The sequence below is a fragment of the Ixodes scapularis genome, unplaced genomic scaffold (assembly GCF_016920785.2).
Source record: "Ixodes scapularis isolate PalLabHiFi unplaced genomic scaffold, ASM1692078v2 PGA_scaffold1__304_contigs__length_218370807, whole genome shotgun sequence".
Taxonomy (NCBI): Eukaryota; Metazoa; Arthropoda; class Arachnida; order Ixodida; family Ixodidae; genus Ixodes; species Ixodes scapularis.
This window is the reverse complement of record NW_024609846.1, coordinates 135,414,321-135,433,934: the sequence shown is the minus strand read 5'-3', so window position 1 is coordinate 135,433,934 and position 19,614 is coordinate 135,414,321.

The window sequence follows — 19,614 nt, the reverse complement described above, 5'->3', positions numbered from 1 at the left end:
TGTGTGACCATTAAAAACAAAAGTTTTAAAACAGCCTGGTTACTTGCGCAAAATCCAGAATGCTCCCCTGAAATCGCTCATCTCATTTTAGACAAAATGCCGAGACTGGAGGGAAAAAAGTACAACACAACACAAAGTCTGTTGAGACTTTGTGTTGTGTTGTCCTTTTTTCCCCCCAGTCTCGGGGTTTTGTCTAAAATGTTAAACCTTCACCAGCTTGTTTGCGTGCTAACTTTTTGTTTGCTCATCTCATTTTTGTGGCTAAATATTCTTAGGGCTACATATTGTTTTTTTCTAATTATAGAAGATTGAATTTGCGTTCAAAAGAAAACGCCATGTGAAGTCTGACAAGCAATGCAATATATTGTAACATTGTTTTTCTAGAGAAAACAATGTACATACATGTACACAAATTCACAACACTGAGCTAACCAGCTAGTCTGCTGGTTGGCATAAAAATAGCAGTCAGTGGAATAACATTTGTGCTGCACTGAAAAGTAACCACACTTAAATGCTGAAAATAACCCCTGGAGAAGGGGAACAAGAGGGGCAAGGGACAAACATAAATCTCCAAACACAGCTAGGTGACTGGTGAGCGACCGAAAAAATCCGCCTGGTCCGGGTATCGCACCCGGGACCTCTCCATTACAAGTGGAGCGCTCTACCAACTGAGCTAACCAGGGGTTAGACGTCAGTAGAGCAAACGGGTTTTATCAGCTGCCACTAGTCTAACACCAACAGAGTTGGCTCCTGTCCACGGACAGGAGCCAACTCTCGTACTCTGGTTGAGACCTCCAGTCTTTCCGGAGCCTAACCTAATGTAATGTTCGCCGTTTCGAAGGCTGAGAATTCGCACTCACGGTGCAAGCAAAGGAAGCATGTAACCACTGATGCTGATTTTCGCTCTCTTCCAATGATCAGTATATTTGAAGAAACCTTGCTTCCAGTTTTTATGGGCACAAGATAGAAACTGGTTGACAAATAGCGTAAAAGTTTTGGTGATTGACGTCGGGAACGCCTCTGTACAAACCAATCGCTTCGCTGCTCACGGTACTGCCCTCCAGGTTGTTGTTGTTGAAAGCGCTTTATTGACCATAGTACAGGGTAAAGGGAATAGGGGAGTGCGTCTTGGACGCTGGTACATTGGGCGAGAAGGAAAGGGATGATACTTTTAAACAGGAACTCATCTCTGTTACGTCACGCCGCGGTGGTGGCTCGTCGGGCGCACTTCCGGTCTGGGGCGGTGGGTGGAAGACACCGTATGAGACATGCATTCCTGTGTTCTTTTGGAAGAAACCAGACAAAAAATCTGCCTTCTCGTCAAAACGCCGCGACGGGGGCTGTACCAAAAGAGTCGGGGAAGGTTTGAAGGTCAGTTTTCGTGTTTTCTGCCTGCTCGGTTCGTCCGAGAACGTGGATAGGGGCCGTGAAAAGGGCAAACCACACGCTGTCGAACTACTACAATTGCTTGTGCGGGCAACACTTTTAGACCCTTTCCGAAATTCAGTCTGGCCACTTTCATCACTATCATCATTTTCTTGGTATTTTGGTGTTTAAAGCGTACATGGTATAATAGAGGTAGGGTTAATTAGCGGCAGGATACGGGGTTTGGGTTAGCCTAGGCGGCCGGGCGAACCATGAGAAGGTAGAATTGGGTCGGTCTTTGTGTAGGTTTCGGCGGGCTTTTTCTTTGTGATAGACGTGCGGGTTTCTGAGTGACTAGGCGATGAGTAGAACATAGAAGATCAAGGGGGACCTGAACATGGTGGAGTGCGGAGAGTGCAAGCAGTGGTGCTACTTAGAAGAAACGGACTTCGAGAGCGTAGCTGAAGCAGAGAAAAGTACCTTCGCTTGCCAACTTTATGAGAAGATTGAGGAAGGCTTGGGAAGGCTAGAACGAGAGTGCAGGGATAAATTCGAAGAGATGAAGGAGGAACTGAAGGAAGACCGGGAAAAGCGGGTCCTGCTCGAAACAGGTCACTGAGTTGAAGGGGGGGGGGGGGCGCCCGAAGTGCAATGGCAGGCTGAGCTTAATGAGGAAAGGGAGAAGCGGGCAGAGCTTGAGAAGCAGGTGGAGGAGCTCAGGCAGGGCTAGAAGAGGGAAAAAGGAGTGCGAGGATAGAGTGTAGCGCGTCATCGGTGTAATTAGAGAAGGGGAAGAACGAGAAAGGTCAAGCAATGATGACAGAATTACAGGAAATTCTCAGAGTAGAGGTCGAGAAAAGGGTCGACCTACAAGCACAGTGGGAAGAGATGAAGAGGGAGTCGACAGCGACGGCAGTGCCTATGATTCAAGGGGCCAGAAAGCAGGGAGCGTGCAGTGCGGGCACGAAGGAGGTTCCTAGGACCTACAGTGAAGCCGCGCAAAAGGAGAAGGAAACGGCTGTATTGGTAGAGCCCAACCAGGGGCGGATTTCGAGGCGGCGTCCGGATGTCCTGACCCCCCTCTCGATTTCTGCATGTGTAAAATTTAGGGCATGAAACGAGGGAGAGGGGGAGGGGGCTCCTAAACATATAGTACGCTGACCAACACCTGACCCCCCCCCCCTCCTCTCAGGAAATTCCTGCATCCGGCCCTGAGCCCAACCTGCTACCGGTAGTAAATGGAGGGGGTGGCAGCGTAGTGCCAGGAGAAGGAGAGCAGCCGTCGGCTGGTAGGATAGTCCTAGTAGTGGGAGACTCCAACGTGGCAAGGAACGTAGAGGGATTGCTAGGCAAGGTGAGGGTGCGAGTAGAGGCCCAGCCAGGAAACTACATGGTAGACGCCGTTGCCAAAGCAGAGGAGGTATTGTGGGACAATTAATGGAGGGGGAAAACCTGATGTTGATCTACGCAGGACTCAACTTCGTGTTGAACGGGAGGAGCCAGAACCTGGGAAAACAAATAGAGGCAGGACTGGATAAACTAAGAGCGGTCAGTGAGAGGGTGCATGTGGAAATATGCACTAACCCACGTGTCCGGGGACAATCTCTTGACATCGAAAGGCGGTTCATCGAGAAGCGGGTCCCCCCCCCCCCCCCCAAATATTATTTTATTTTTTGCCAGGCGATTTATTATGGTGTCGGAATGCTACCCAATTAATATTTTGCTACAGAGTCACGTACTTTTTTAATAAAACCAAAAAACGCAACTGCTTACAACTGAAATCGAAACCCACGCACCGCACCTTCTCCTCAATTTCTCCTCATCTCGAGATGAGGAGAAATTGAGTGGCACCCGACCGTGCGATTTTTTTTTTTTTTTTTTCGCGTGCAGCAGACGAAATGTGTTCGGGATCCGTTTGCCGTACGTGCGATTCCTTTGCAGTTATATTTGTTCCGCTCGCTGTTGTGTACTTCAAGATGAGTTGTTTTGTACATATAACTGTTGGCAATAGACTACTTCCATAAAGCCCTGCATGCAACACGGCGCGCGTTGCACTCCGGGAACTAGTTGGCCAGGGAGGAGGGTGGCATGGTTTCGGTTTCGATCGACACGTCGACAAGAGATTGTTTTCTGGTCCCGAGAGCGTCATTTGTGGTCTCTAAACTAAGCTAAATGGTCATACCTCGAAGCTTTAGCACAATCCAGAGACGTATAGCTTGTCTTAACACATGCTTGTCGTATTTTTGTACTTGAGCCCTCCTGTTAGCGTTCCAATCGAGGTATGTGGACGAGCCAGTGCTGGGAGTCTCGACGCTGCGAAGCTCGGGTGCTCGGGGATCTTGCTTGTGTACGAATCAACAAGCTGTAGCAACCAATAAGTATGCATACATCGAGCTCGCGCCTTTACATTAGTGTTGTTGATCAGGAAGTTTGCTTCGTGCGTTCATAGACGAAATATTACTGTTTGCAATTGCTGTTTTTCTTAATGTGTCTGAGTACGCGAGGTAGAACTCGGAGGTGCCATTGAAAAGCTCAATTTTAACACACTTATCTCTTATTTGTACTGACCCGCAGCACTGCACGAAGTGAAGTCCCTACCCACTTGCATTCCACTAATATTCGACATCGCGTATGCGCATAAAGTTATCCTGCAATCATATAGGCAAATTCGCGCATACAGGCCGTTTTAAGAATGCAAAAGTCGAGCACTTGTGTGAAGAATGTCGCACCGTTCGCCGGTAGTGCGTCAGACGGGTTCATGCATGCCCGTCCGGCGCACGGTGCGACATTCTTCAGACAAGTGCTCGAACGGATTCAAAGCGCATTTGACGACTGCTAATGGCCATAATATTTGTTATGTGTTTGCTTTCTTCCTGCCTGAGTATGCCGAGATAATTTCAGACACACCGTTCCCGGCACAGATCTCGGGCGTCAGTAAAAGCTCGTCCAAAAAGGCTTAGCGAGGAGTAGGGGACGCTTGTTAGGGCCTCCGTCGTAGCTAGCCGATCTCAGCGTTTGCGAAAAGTTAATCTTCTATCAGCATACAATTCTAGTGGGAGATATATGATGACACGAGGAAGACATCATAGTACCTTTTGTGCAGTAGTGAGGTCGAATTTATTGCGTTTCCTTAAAAGTTCATGCGTAAACGCTGGCCTCAACTTTGATACCCTGCGAGGATGCGGCTTGCTTTTCGCCCAATGAAGTAACGAGAAGCGGACATTTGGCAAACAAAATGCGTGTAAGGCTCCAGACGAACAAATTTCAGTTGTAGTTCTCTGGTACTAGACGGGATTACTGACATTGAGCTCAAAGATCCACTCGTGGGGTGAGGTGACTAAGCCACGACTTACTACGTTCGCGTACGCACGCACAATATCCAGTGTTTCGGGAACCAAGGAAAGTGCCCCGGTCTTCGTTTTGTATCGCTCGAGAATGAGTGTATTGTACCTTCGTGAAAAGTCAGGTAAACGAAAATGCAAGCAGCGCGTTCGGTCGCGGCGTGATAGCATGAGATGAAGCTGCTCAGTCGAAACCGAAACTGAGTGGCCAACTAGTTCCCAGAGTGCACTGCGTGGTATTTCGCCGCGATGGGGCGCGTCGGTTTTGAGGGAGTGCCCGTGGGGAATTCTCGTGATCGGCTCCGAAAAGAATACCGAGAATACTCCCAAGATGTTGCGTGAAGAGCTGCCTCACATCTGAAAGTGGCATTGTGCGGCCGAGGTGTCAAAAATGAAATCCTATACCATTTATAGCGAGTTCGTTTCACGGCACTCGTGCCCACGCGTGCCCACTCGCAGCGTGGAACGGGTTCGTTTCGGCCGGCACTCCACGAGTGGTTGCACTCTCCGAGTTCGTTTCAGCGCTGATACCCCACGCGTGCATGCACTCGCTGCACCAAGAAAATCGGGAGTGCGCCAAAATGCAATCCCGTCATGCCTCGCTCCGGCGGGGCCGGCGAGGAGCGAGAGCAGGCGACGAGGGTTCGTCTGCTACGATGTGTCGCGGAACCGAACGGAACAAAAAGTAGATTTTCTGAGAGAAATCGCGTCCCGCGGGCCACGAAATCAAACGCGAGCTTGAATTGTGAGCGTCTGCTATTTCCCGAAGGAAGCAATTGACAACCCGTGATTTATTTGCAGGTTTTAAATCGCTCTGTTGCCGTACAAACGCTGAAATATACCAGTGTGTAAAGAAATGCTCAGAACAAACGTAACAGCGGCCCCCCAAGATGTCTATCATCATCCGTGTGCGGGTGGAAAATTTAATATTTGTCGGCAACACTCCCCCAGCAGAAACCTCTGTCTGCCCAATAAGCATCAGAGAAAGCTAAAGATGGTAACTTTACCCGAGGATTGGGCAACATCATCATGTTTAACATTTACCTACGTCAGCTAACTTGCCCCGTCGTATTTTGTTCGAGAAAGCTCTCGTTCTTGACGCCCTCACCAAGGCTAATTTCTGATCCACCTATAATGACAATCCAAATCGAAAGTCCCAGTTTTGCTGGATATTCCAACAGGCTAGTTTTAAGCCGTACCCTTTCAGTGGTTCACGCATAATACCATGCTCAAACGGATCAAGCTTCTGCTCGGACAGCATCATCAGTTTTCTTCAGTGTAAACGGTTATAAGAATTGAAAGATCGTAACCAGCTGCTTTGTATAAAACTGGGTGCGAAAATTTACGCCGTCTGTAACTATCTCTACGGCAGCCGAGCTGCTTGAAGTCATCGCAACTATAAACTACAGGTTGCAGCGACCACAGTTTGTAGATAAACATTGGTAGCCGACTGCATTCTCGCATTCCCACGCATCACTCTGAACAGAAAGGCGCTAGTTTCGGTTTGAAATCGGTACCTTTTCTACAACATAGATGGCGGCAACATCAGTCTTCTGCACGCGGTGCATTTGGCGAGTTCGTTTGAGTCCAGTTTTCCGTGCAACACTCTGTGAGTGCGATGCATTCTGGGAGAGAACTCGAACGGTGCCAGTGCGTGTGAAACGAACTCGCTATTAGTTCAGCGGCGTATCGTCCACAACAATTCTTTCTTTTTTTTTTCTTTTTTTTTTTTTCAGTGATAATTGTAAAAGAAAAAAAAAATATTTCAGTCTTTCCACTCTCGTGAAGAAGGAAGACCAGCGGAGCTGTACTTGATACACTGTGTGCTTCTTCTTCGTCGTCGTCCGCTTTTCGCGCTGTTTCCTACGATAAATTCCCACCAACGCGCCCAACTATCCATTCTTCTATTATAGCTGGAAAGGTTGCCGCCATCTACGAGCGATGGCGGAAACCATACTGGTTGTGTGCTTGCCGTCGTCGCTTATAGATGGCGGTAGCTGTCCAGGTGTCCAGGTACGTGTCCGTGTATGCGTCTACATACACGGACACGATCCTGGGGAACCTAGCCTTTAACAGCTCCGCTGTGAAAGAAATGTAAACGTCGCAAAATGTTTGAAAAAAAAAAAAAATGATACGCTCACACTAGGGATAGAACCCGTGCCCGCTGCGTGTGAAGCGGATGTCTTTCCAGCGAACTACTGGAGGAACTCTTTCGTTCTAATGCATCCGGTCGACTGTATGTCGGAAAGTTTGTTGCCGATTTCCCTTCAGTACATGCACTCCCGGCTTGAAGTCGGGTAGCACCCCGCATTTGCCACATTAGCACCAAGTAAAGAAACCGTACGCGTGCGTATTCAACTCGATGTACGCACTTCGTGCTTGACGTTTGAGCGAGCGATGTCTTCAGCCACGAGAAGGGACGACGGCTCGGCGACGTCTCCGTGCAATCGGCTTGCTGGTCGGGCGTGTCGTACGGGATGAATATCAATTTTTTGATCGGTCAAAAATTTCTCTTTCGAAGGAAGACAAAATTCGCCGGTACCGTGAACGACAGTTCTGAAGTACAGGTCCCACGCCCGTCTTCCGCTGCCACCCATGAGTCCCACGAAACGCGAAATGACGCCAGAATTCTTCCGGTTGTCTGTGCAACCTTTTTTGTTCAATCAACGTATTTGCAGCTTTTTGGAAGCCACAAAAAAATGGGTTTCGTATTTTTTTCTATTTTTAGTATTGACTGTGTGCCTTCAATGACCCACGACTTTGATTAAATTTGGTGGTTGCGTCGAAACCTTAGAGAGTGTGAGTGTGAGAGAGTGAGCGCGGCTCAAAGCGGCCAGTTCTCGATCGTCGGTGTTTGGGCGGAAAGAAACCGAATTTCGAGACGCAAATTCTGTTCTGGGTAGTCGCTTTCATTTGTCGCGTACAACTAAAACCTCGGAGAGCATAAAGAAATAAACTGGGAAGTTTATGCGGATGGCTCCTGCCCTTTTACAGGGTGGGATCCACTACAGGGGAGAGAGGCTGGGTCGGCATGTTGCAGCTTTTTGGGGGACCCACAAAGCCCGGAGGGCACCGGTGTATATGTACCAGTACCATATGTACCGGTACTATAGTCGGTTACAAGTCAAGAAGGTAGGAGAAGCTCCTCCCACAAGCGTGATGAGCCCGCTTCAGATCTCTCCGCAGTCGAAAGAAGAGTTCACTGGAAACGCTCCTTGTTCCGCTTCAATGGATTCCCACTTGTCTCCGATCCCACTTTTCCAGAAAGCGACCTTTGTATTCATTGAAGGGGGAACCGAGCCCCTGAATGCAGCCTTTGTATCCATCGGAGGGGGGGAGCTAATCCCCGAAAGTCGTATTTGTTTCCGTCGGTGGGGGAGAACTCTAATCTCCCTCTCGTGGCTTCCCCAATGCAAAGTCAAAGTCGAAAAATAAAGCAAATATGTACAGAAAGGTAAAGACCCTCCTCGCGCCTTGGCCGCGACGTCAAGGAAACGGTGGGACGCTATTGGATGCGGAGGTGGCGGAGGGATATCTGATTCCCTTTGAGGGGCATTTGCCGCTACCTTCTTGACTTGTAACTGACTATAGAGTCGGGGAAGACACGGAATGCGGCAGCCGTGAGCACTCGCCCAGCTCACAACCCCTCCTCTAGTTCACGGCCACTCAAGCGACCAAGGACGTCATGAAGGAGGTTATTTTTTGCTAGTTTTTGTAATAATAATTTTCTTATAACTTTTAACATAAAGCGAAATTCGAGAAAAGAAACGTTTCATTAAGTTACTACGTTCAGTGCGCTCAGGTTCGGTGCAAATTAAAAACCAGTCAAAAAGTTCTCGGTGTAGTTTTCTTTGTAAATTTGAATCCTGGCTTTTGGAACATTTTTTGCACTCTTCCATTCCCGCCAGGCACGTAGCCAGGAAAGTGGAAAGTTGAGCCAGTTGGTTCATGGTTCTTTAAATAATTAAAAGCGCCGAAAAAGACAAGGACAAAAAAGTGACTTGTGTCGTTAGCGCCTTGTGTCGTTCCACTTCTTTGTCCTTGTCTTTTTCGGCGCTTTTAATTATTTAAAGAACGTAGCCAGGATTTTGTTTCGCGGGGGGGGGGGGGGGGGGGGGGGGGGGCGTCCATGACAAAATGCTGTATGAGGGGGAGGGGGCAGAGGAGTTCCCAGCAAAATGGAAGATTTCGGGGGGGGGGGGGGGGGGGAGGCCGAGCCTCATGCCCCCCCCCTGGCTACGTGCCTGATTCCCGCTGAAACAATTTCCCTTTCGCCTAATTTAGTGGGCATCCAGGATCCGGACCAACGACTCCTTAACGGATTCATTATAGCCGGCCCCTTTTCAAGACATTGGGCGTCATATATCAGGAAACATTGTCTTGGGACCACCCTATAAATTCGGTGATAACTAAACTGTCGCGGATACTCGGCGTGACATATCGGAATAGGTATATACTCCCGCGTAACATTATGATTGTAATATATAATTTACTATTTTCTTCAAGACTCAACTACTGTCATTTAGTCTGAGCTTCGCCCACACAAGACAATCTGCTGAAAATACATATATTACAAAAAAAAAAAAAAGGTTTCTGAGAATGGTAGAAAAGGTGCTTAATCACCATCCCACACAATCCCTATTTACAAAGTATAATTTAGTGCCGATAACAAGAATTATGATTTCCGCCTCTGCAAGCAGTAGAAACAAGAAACCAGAAAAAACGTTTGCCTTTTAAAAGGGTACGGAAACAAAAATTGAAATATTCAGATTTCGTTCATAAATGAGTCAAGCATGACGGATAATAACCGTAAATGATAATCGCACGTCTGTATTTTGACCGATTGGCTATATTTTTCGTTCCAAACGGTGCACTCGAGCAAGCGCTTGAAGAGAAGCGAACGGAGAGCGCCATGCGTCATGGGATATCCGACACAAACAAAAACAGAAAGAAAAGATTCCCCGCATTCATGACGTAGCAAGGCTGGCGTGATTGTGAGCTTTGCCCTTGGTGGCGTTGTTAGCGTTGCGGTGGTGTCAATAGCGTCAGCGCGTTACAACCGAGCCGTTCGAAGTACCCGTGGGGTGACGAGCGTGTGGCTGGCCCAAGGAGCACGTAGCTTCCACAACACTGTCAGCTTAGTGCTGAACGAGGTAGGGAAAGCAACTTTTGTTCGAGTTTTGAGCGACGGGCTAATCTTCTAAGGGGAGAATGGCTGTTTCCGGTTGCACGAACGAGGGTGCGAGAAAGAGGGGAGTCCTTCCGTTCCGTCTTCTTGGACCGCATGGTACAATGCGCGATTTGTGAGTTCAAGAGGAAAGCTAAGAAGGAAAACGTTGAAATGCCAAAGAGCGGCGCTGCTCCGAAGGAATGCGCTACGTCACGACTACATAGCAGATTCCACAACGTTGCTAGACTACCTCCCAAATAGGCTCCGCATGCATCCACCAGGTGCACATTGAAGATCGTTTATTTAGCTTTAAAATTAGTTTTCTTGTGCTTTTCAACGAAAGACTGGTGTTTTTGAGGTTATGGTGCAACAGGCAACACATTGTAGGGTGCAACGCACCCACAGATCCATTCTTCTCATGAAAATAAAAGAGATGGCTCGAGGCGCAGCACGCGCACGCGCCTCGGAGAGCGCGTGCAAGAGAATGCTCTGAAGCCGCCATCACAGGCAGACACGTCGTTCGCTTGTCTCGTTCTATGTCCTCACTTTAAATAACGTGGCAGGGCCTCGCGGCCCCCCACATATTTGGTGACCCGGTCGAGGACCATGGACAACGGCGAACCCCAAAGAGCAGCGGCCGGATCCCCGGCTTCTATCTCATCGGTTGCAGTCCGACTTCCGCCGTACTATGACAGAAACCCGAGGGTCTGGTTCCTGCAGGCTGAGTCCCAGTTTCATCTCAGCGGTGTGACGAGCCATGAGAGCAAGTATCATCATGTCGTCTCGGTGCTGTCGCTGGCAGCAGCCGACGAAGTATACGACATCCTTGCGCAACCGTCGGCCACAGCTTCCTACGACCAGCTGAAGGCGGCTCTCCTGCAGAGAACCGAGGCATCAGATCGCTCCCGCCTTCAAGAACTTCTTTCGGCGGAAGAACTCGGCGATCGACGTCCGTCTCAGCTGCTAAGGCGGATGACTCAGCTCCTTGGAGATCGCGCCAACACGATCGGCGACGCTCTGCTGCGGGAGCTATTTATTCAGCGCCTCCCAACCAACGTCCAGATGGTGTTGGCCACCGCTACGGCTCTCGACCTCACAGGCCTCGCAGCCCTGGCAGACGCCGTTATTGAAGTTGCCACTCCACCCGTCGCCAGCGTTACATCGGCGGCAGAAGACGGAAGTGAAGCTATGCCTGCCCCGCCAGGCACTCCATCGTTTGACGGCAACCTCGAGCGGCTTTGCCAGCGGTTGGAAGAGAGTGTTACCGCGGCAACTCACCGGCGAGATCGTCCACACACTCAACAACAACGTGGACGTTCAACATCTCGTTGCAGAAATGCTGACCGTTCCCGCTCCGTAAGTTCAGCGGACGTCTGCGTATACCATCGTCGCTTTGGCTCCGACGCCCGGCACTGCCTTCGTCCCCGCTCCTGGAGCAAACCGATAGAGGCAGCGAGTAGTCAGAACCTACCAGGAAGTCGCCTATTTTACATCGCCGACAGGACTACGGGAACCCGTTATCTCGTCGATACCGGGGCCGAGGTAAGCGCTGTTCCTGCAAAACGCGCGGATCGATCACAGACGCCCATCTACTACCTTCGGGCTGTAAACAACTCGTCGATCCCCGTCTACAAGGAACGGTCCATCACCATAAATCTTGGCCTCAGACGAGTCTACCGATGGGTATTCCTGGTCGCAGACGTAGGCAACGCGATCATCGGCGCTGACTTCCTACAACACCACAGCCTCCTTGTAGACGTCAAGGAGAGACGTCTGCTCGACTCCACAACGCGACTCTCCGTGCAAGGCGTCTCAACAACTGACACCGCAGGATTCGCGTCAGTCTGCTCTAACATCGAAGGGCCATTCCGACCTCCTCTCCAGGATTTTCCAAGCCTCACGCGAGCTCCTGACTGGACCAGACCGGTTTCGCACGATGTCCACCATCACATCGAAACAACGGGCGCACCGGTTCACTTCCGACCCCGTCGTCTGGCTCCAGAGAAACTCCGCATCGCTCGCGAAGAATTTGAGCACATGCTCGGGCTTGGAATTATCCGACCTTCGTCAAGCAGCTGGGCGTCTCCCCTACACATGGTGTCCAAGAAGAACGGAGATTGGAGACCGTGTGGCGACTATCGCGCACTGAACAAGAGCACAGTGCCCGATAGATACCCCCTACCAAACATTCAGGACTTTACTGTCAACCTCCAAGGCGCGACCATTTTTTCGAAGGTTGACCTTACCCGCGCGTACCACCAGATCCCCGTCGCTGACGAAGACATCCCAAAGACAGCTATTACAACTCCATTTGGTCTGTTTGAGTTTCTCCGCATGCCCTTTGGCCTCAGTAATGCAGCTCAAACATTCCAGAGATTCATCGACGCTGTCACGCGCGGGCTTCCCTTCGTATTTGCCTACGTTGACGACTTGTTGGTCGCTAGCTCGACAACGGAGGAGCACACCAACCACCTCCGTCTTCTTTTCCAAAGACTCTCAGACCACGGCATCATCATCAACGCCGCAAAAAGTGAGTTTGGGAGATCAGAACTCGAGTTTCTGGGACATCGACTGGACCGACACGGCATCAGACCTTTGCCGTCGAAAGTGCAAGTGATCAGGGACTTTCCAAGACCTAGCTCGATCACTAAGCTTCGCCGGTTCCTCGGCCTGGTAAATTTTTACCGCCGGTTCATTCCGAACTGCGCGAGGCTACTCCAGCCTCTCGATTTTCTACTAGCCAAGACTGCACGTGCCACTACCAACCTGCCTTGGAGTGAAGACGCGGAGCAAGCCTTCTGCGAAGTAAAGACTGTACTTGCAGACGCTGTACTTCTGCGACATCCACAACACGATGCCAGAACCTCGATCATGAGATGCTTCAGCTACGGCTGTGGACAACAGGTGGACGGTGAATGGCAGCCTCTAGCTTTCTTTTCCAAGAAGTTAAAGCCCGCCCAGACCCGCTACAGCGTCTTTGGAAGAGAACTGCTCGCAGCGTACTTGGCCGTCCGGCACTTTCGACACTTTGTCGAAGGTCGCCCCTTCGTCATCTGGACGGACCATAAACCACTCACCTACGCCATCCGCAACTCAAGCTCTGTCTATACCCCTCGAGAGATCCGCCAGCTGGCCTTCTTGTCGGAGTTTACGACGGACATCCGGCATATCAAAGGGAAATCAAACGTCCCCGCTGATGTACTGAGCCGAATTGACGCCGTACCTTCGCCTGCTCCGCAACTCGACATCACGTTGCTGGCTCGTCATCAGGCATCCGACGAGGAGCTACAGCAGCTCCGCACATCAAACAACTCTCTCCAGCTAGAGGATGTTGAGTTCCCAGGAGGCATCACCATCGTCTGCGACACGTCCACAGGAACGCATCGCCCATTCGTTCCGATGGCGCTACGAAGGCCGCTCTTTGATGCCATTCATTCCTTGTCGCATCCCGGCGTGAAGGCAACACAGAAGCTAGTGGCCAATCGCTACGTTTGGCCTCGGCTGAAGTCCGACGTGCGTGACTGGGTGCGGACCTGCTTGGCATGTCAACGAGCCAAGGTTCACCGTCATTCCGTGCCTTCATCCACGAGCTTCCTGCCACCAGATGCCCGTTTCGACAAGGTCCACATCGACCTGGTCGGGCCCCTTCCGACATCTCAAGGGCAACGATACATCCTGACCTGTATCGACCGCTTCACAAGGTGGCCGGAAGCTACACCATTGCCCGACATGACTGCAGCCACCGTCGCCGAGGCATTCGTCTCGTCCTGGGTGGCGCGCTTCGGATGCCCATCTGAAATCGTCACCGACAGAGGGCGTCAATTCGAATCCAACTTGTTCACCGAGTTGTCCCGAATCCTAGGCATGACGAGATCTCGGACAACTGCATACCATCCGCAGTCTAACGGCCTGGTGGAACGTTTCCACCGACACCTGAAGTCCGCGCTCATGGCCCACGCGAACTCCAAGGGATGGGTACAACAGCTTCCACTCGTCTTACTCGGAGTTCGAACGGCGTTGAAGCAGGACCTCGGCTGTGCAACCTCTGAACTCGTCTATGGGACGACCCTCCGATTACCATCGGACTTTTTCGAGGTCGACCCGTCTCCAAACACGAGGCCAGAAGACTACGCCACAAAGCTGAAGGAGGTTTTTGCAGACCTACGACCAGTTCCTACGCGCGCGGTATCTGCCAAGACTCCTTACGTCTCTCAGGACTTGTACAGTGCAACGCATGTGTTCGTGCGCCAAACAGCCAGACGGAAACCGCTCCAACCACACTATATGGGACCGTTCCCGGTTCTGGAAAAGAAGCCAAGTGGCTTCGTTGTACAGATCAATGGACGACGAGACACCATCGCTCTCGAGCGTCTAAAGCCAGCCCATCTCGAGCACGCACCCGTGAACCTCATCACATGTGAGACGCGCGAGGAAAGTCCGAAGTCTCGCAGGAAGTCTGCTCAAGTTCATTGGACAAACTCATGGCCAGAGCTAGCGCCCTAATTGTGTGTTGTCGTTGTTCTTTTCGTTTTCTTTAATCGCTCGTTGGGCCTCCTCGCTAAAGGTGTATCCACACGACGGACCGGGCCGCGGACCGATTGATCACGTGATGCGCGGCCCGCGGGCCGCCCGGCTGCAATGAGCATCCACACGGCGGACCAAAAGAGCAGACGACAGAGCGAACGGGCCGGTCTAACTCTCGACCTCACAGCTCCGCCAAACGCATGCAACGAGCTGCTCAGCTGCTTTGAGGCTATTTGTAAGGAGCCAAGATGGAGGTTGAACGAAAGTGACTTTTGGCCGCAGTTGACTATTGAGGACGAGGAGGACATAGGTGAACCGAAAAAGGCATGCATCTATTGTCCCACAGAGCGGGGAATTGCTCCACGAGCGCGATGAAGTAAAAAATTGCATCGTCTCACCATGCCGCCATCGTCGCACAACAAAGGGTTCGTCTTCTTTGTCTTCAACAGTTGGCGCCAAAAGAACACGACTTTGGATTTGGATTCCAATCTAAAGAACAAAAGTTGCCGCGGTCCGCCGCCAAGGCCGCCAAGGTCCGGGCGAGAAAAGCGCTTGGCATTTCTCACAAGCGCGGGCCGCGGACCGCCGGCGGACCTCGAAAAGCGGTGACGTAAGATCACGCAATTTGATCCGTCGTGTGGATACACCTTTAAGGTGTATCCACACGACGGACCAAATTGCTGTTTTGGTCCGCGGGCCGCGCATCACGTGATCTTACGTCACCGCTTTTCGAGGTCCGCCGGCGGTCCGCGGCCCGCGCTTGTGAGAAATGCCAAGCGCTTTTCTCTCCCGGACCTTGGCGGCGGACCGCGGCGTTTTTAGTATAATTGAGTGCTAAGTCTGGCAACAAGCTGACTTTTGTTGTTTGGATTAGAATCCAAATCCAAAGTCGTGTTCTTTTGGCGCCAACTGTTGAAGACAAAGAAGACGAACCTTTTATTGTGCGACGATGGCGGCATGGTGCGACGATGCAACTTTTTACTTCATCGCGCTCGTGGAGCGATTCCCCGCTCTGTGGGACAATAGATGCATGCCCTTTTCGGTTCACCTATGTCCTCCTTGTCCTCAATAGTCAACGCCAGGGCCGCCGCGGCCAAAAGTTACTTTCGTTCAACCTCCATCTTGGCTCCTTACAAATAGCCTCAAAGCAGCTCGTTGCATGCGTTTGGCGGAGCTGTGAGGTCGAGGGTTAGACCGGCCCGTTCACTCTGTCGTCTGCTCTTTTTGGTCCGCCGTGTGGATGCTCATTGCATCCGGGCGGCCCGCGGGCCGCGCATCACGTGATCAATCGGTCCGCGGCCCGGTCCGTCGTGTGGATACACCTTTAGGTGTATCCACACGACGGACCAACCGGGCCGCGCATCACGTGATCTTACGTCACCGCTTTTCGAGGTCCGCCGGCGGTCCGCGGCCCGCGCTTGAGAAATGCCAAGCGCTTTTCTCGCCCGGACCTTGGCGGCGGACCGCGGCGCTTTTAGTATAATTGAAGTGCTAAGTCTGGCAACAAGCTGACTTTTGTTGTTTAGATTGGAATCCAAATCCAAAGTCGTGTTGTTTTGGCGCCAACTGTTGAAGACGAAGAAGACGAATCTTTTGCTGTGCGACGATGGCGGCATGGTGCGACGATGCAACTTTTTACTTCATCGCGCTCGTGGAGCAATTCCCCGCTCTGTGGGACAATAGATGCATGCCCTTTTCGGTTCACTTAAATCCTCCTCGTCGTCAATAGTCAACGCCAGGGCCACCGCGGCCAAAAGTCTCTTTCGTTCAACCTCCATCTTGGCTCCTTACAAATAGCCTCAAAGCAGCTCGTTGCATGCTTTTGGCGGAGCTGTGAGGTCGAGGGTAATTAGGCCGGCCCGTTCACTCTGTCGTCTGCTCTTTTGGTCCGCCGTGTGGATGCTCATTGCAGCCGGGCGGCCCGCGGGCCGCGCATCACGTGATCAATCGGTCCGCGGCCCGGTCCGTCGTGTGGATACACCTTTAAGGGGGGGCATATCTGTAGGGTGCAACGCACCCACAGATCCATTCTTCTCATGAAAATAAAAGAGATGGCTCGAGGCGCAGCACGCGCACGCGCCTCGGAGAGCGCGTGCAAGAGAATGCTCTGAAGCCGCCATCACAGGCAGACACGTCGTTCGCTTGTCTCGTTCTATGTACTCACTTTAAATAACGTGGCAGGGCCTCGCGGCCCCCCACAACATTAAAGCTAGAAAATGATCGCTGAAATTTCGTTTCCCTACCCCTTTAAAGGGCAACTCCGCTCAATTCCGAAAAATTTAGGCTTCCATGTGACTCACATTCACAAAGTACTACTAAACAACTCTACGTCTTCGGATTCGCGAAATGTGGAATATTATTTGTGTAATCCTAATTTAAACATCAGCAAATACCGAAACCGAAACTTCGGTTGCGTCAGTCAACATTGGTCTCGGGTCGTCAGAGTCATGGCACGTCACGTCGAACCACGTGGTCTTGTGACGTTCGGGAGGGAGCGAGAAACAAAACACGCGACGCGGGCAGGTCTTTTTTTTTTTTTTTTGTTGGACGCGGGCAAATTGTTTCGCATGGCGTGGACGGTGATGGCTCGGGGGAGGGGGGGAAAAGGAGAAGACGAAAGAGGAGAAGGGGAGCGGAGAAACAGACCGATAAGCGCGCAGGACAAGTCAAGAAGGTAGAAGCTCCTAACACAAGTGTGATGCGCCCGTTTCAAATCTCTCCGCAGTCGAAAGAAGAGTTCACTGGAAACGCTCCTTGTTCCGCTTCAATGATTCCCACTTGTCTCCGATCCCACTTTTTAAGAAAGCGACCTTTGTATTCATCGGAGAGGGAACCGAGCCCCTGAAAGCAGCCTTTGTATGCATCGGGGGGGAAGCTAATCCCCGAAAGTCGTATTTGTTTCCGTCGGTGGGGGAGAACTCTAATCTCCCTCTCGTGGCTTCCACAATGCTAAGTCAAAGTCGAAAGATAAAACAAATATGTACAGAAAGGCAAGACCCTCCTCGCGCGTTGTCCGCGACGTCACGGAAACGGTGGGACGCTATTGGATGCAAAGGTGGCGGAGGGATATCTGATTCCCTTTGAGGGGCATTTGCCGCTACCTTCTTAACCTCACGTGGGCGCCCGGTCAGCCAACGCCGGGAGAAGAAACTCACGACGTCATCGTTCCATTTTACTCTGAGAAGTAAAAACAAGCAAAACGTGAGAATGACGTACACACTGAAAAAAATCAGTTCGAAAAAGAACTTTTTGGAGTTCTTCGGCTTGTCCATATTTTGCACCCTAAAAGGTTCTTTTAAGCACCTTATAAAAAAGTTCTTCACGAAGAACCTTTAAGGAGTTCTTTTAACTTTTCAATGAAACAGTTCTTCGTGAGGAACTTTTAAAAAGTTATTTTCAGCCCTTCTCTCGCGAAAACAGTTCTTGGTGAAGAACCGTTTAACAGTTCTTTTAAGTTCTCTTTTCAATGGAACAGTTCTTCGTGAGGAACGTTTAAAAAGTTCTTTCCAGCCCTTTTGTCGCTGAAACAGTTCTTTTTAGTTCTCCATCGGATGAAACGATTTTTCGTCAAGTACCTTTGGAAGGTTCTTATAAGCTCTTTTTTAATTAACCAGTTAATAATATGAAGAACCTTTATTGAGTTATTTTAGGGTCTAAGGAAATAAGTTCTAAATAACCTTTCAAGGGAACTTTTATGTTGGGTGTGCGAATACCCCTTCGGTTCAAAAAGAAGAGCGATATTTCTAGGTTCAACACTGCAATGAAAGTCATTGTGTACAGTGGACTTCTTGAATCTAGAAATATCGCTGCGCTATTTGAACCGAGGGGTATTCGCACACCCCAACAGTAAAGTTCCCTTGAAAGGTTATTAAAACTGTTATTTCCTTAGACCCTAAAAAAACTCAATAAAGATTTTCATGATTTACTGGTCAATTGAAACAGTTTATAACAAGCTTGCAAAGGTATTCGATGAAAAACCGTTCCATCCGAGAGAGAACTAAAAAAAAAACTACAAAGGATTTCATTTCAACCACTACTTGCTCACCCCTAACTTTTAAGTTACTTTTCACCGAAAGAGCTTTTTATTATGAACCTTTTCAATGAAAGGTTTGTTGCAAAGACCACTTTCGAGTTAACTTGAATAACTTATTTGCAAAAAGCGACTTGGGCAGCAATTTTAGGTGTACAGTAGCTCTTTTGTAAACCGCTCTTTATCGACTGTCTCGAACTGTTCAAAGAGGCAATATACATCACCGAGACGTTTTGTAAACGTGAACAGACGTGCAAAACAGGCTTTGAACGACAAGGCTCCTTTTCTGGGGCACTACATCTACTGCAGAACCACTGGCTTGGATGGGTATTCAAGTACACATTCATCGTTGATACTCTTATCTAGACCAAGTATGAGGTATAGGGAATAGAGGTAGGAGAAACAAGAGATGCTCTGCAATGTCCAACTTGTCAACGGTGAAATGAAGACAGGATACCGCGGTTCACAAAAAAAAACATACGGACGTTTATTGAACATGACTAGATTGAAACTTAGCACATGAGTAGAATGCTTCTCTGCCTAAAATATAGATCAAATAAAACATGGCCTAGTGGAACACTGAAATGAGACGCTGAAATTTTAACCTTGAGAAAATTTAGACAACGTTCTAGATGTCTGATTTCATATGTGGCACGTTAGCGAGCTCAGATCTATTATTTGACCACTAACATAAGAAAACAAAAACTGACTTGTAAAAACTTCAAAACCCTTTCTTGTTGAGGTATACTTTATGGATAAAAATGCTATCTTGGAGACGAGATGGACGAGGCAACCACTCAGGTGTGGAAGCAAGAAAAATGGAATTGCGGCAAAACAAGACTTCTGGCCCCTTCCTTCTCATGATGCCCCTCTCCAACCACACACTGCGAGGGCGCATGACACAAACGGGTGTTAAACCCAGACAAAGAGCAGAACGGCACTGCAAGTGGGCAGCTGCAAACCAGGCTATTTGCTGAATTTAGACAGTGCCTAAGTCTCTTAGTGTACCCTTTTTAGGTTTGAAGTAACTCAAAACCAGACAAAACTGATCCACCATTCAGGCTGTCAATTGCTTTGAAAGTATAATGGAAAAGGCGTTAAAATTACCACTTCGGGAATGCAGAGGGCCGGGTACAGCTAAATAACATCAGTGGTGGTCTTGCCAGCGATGTCTACCCTCCTTG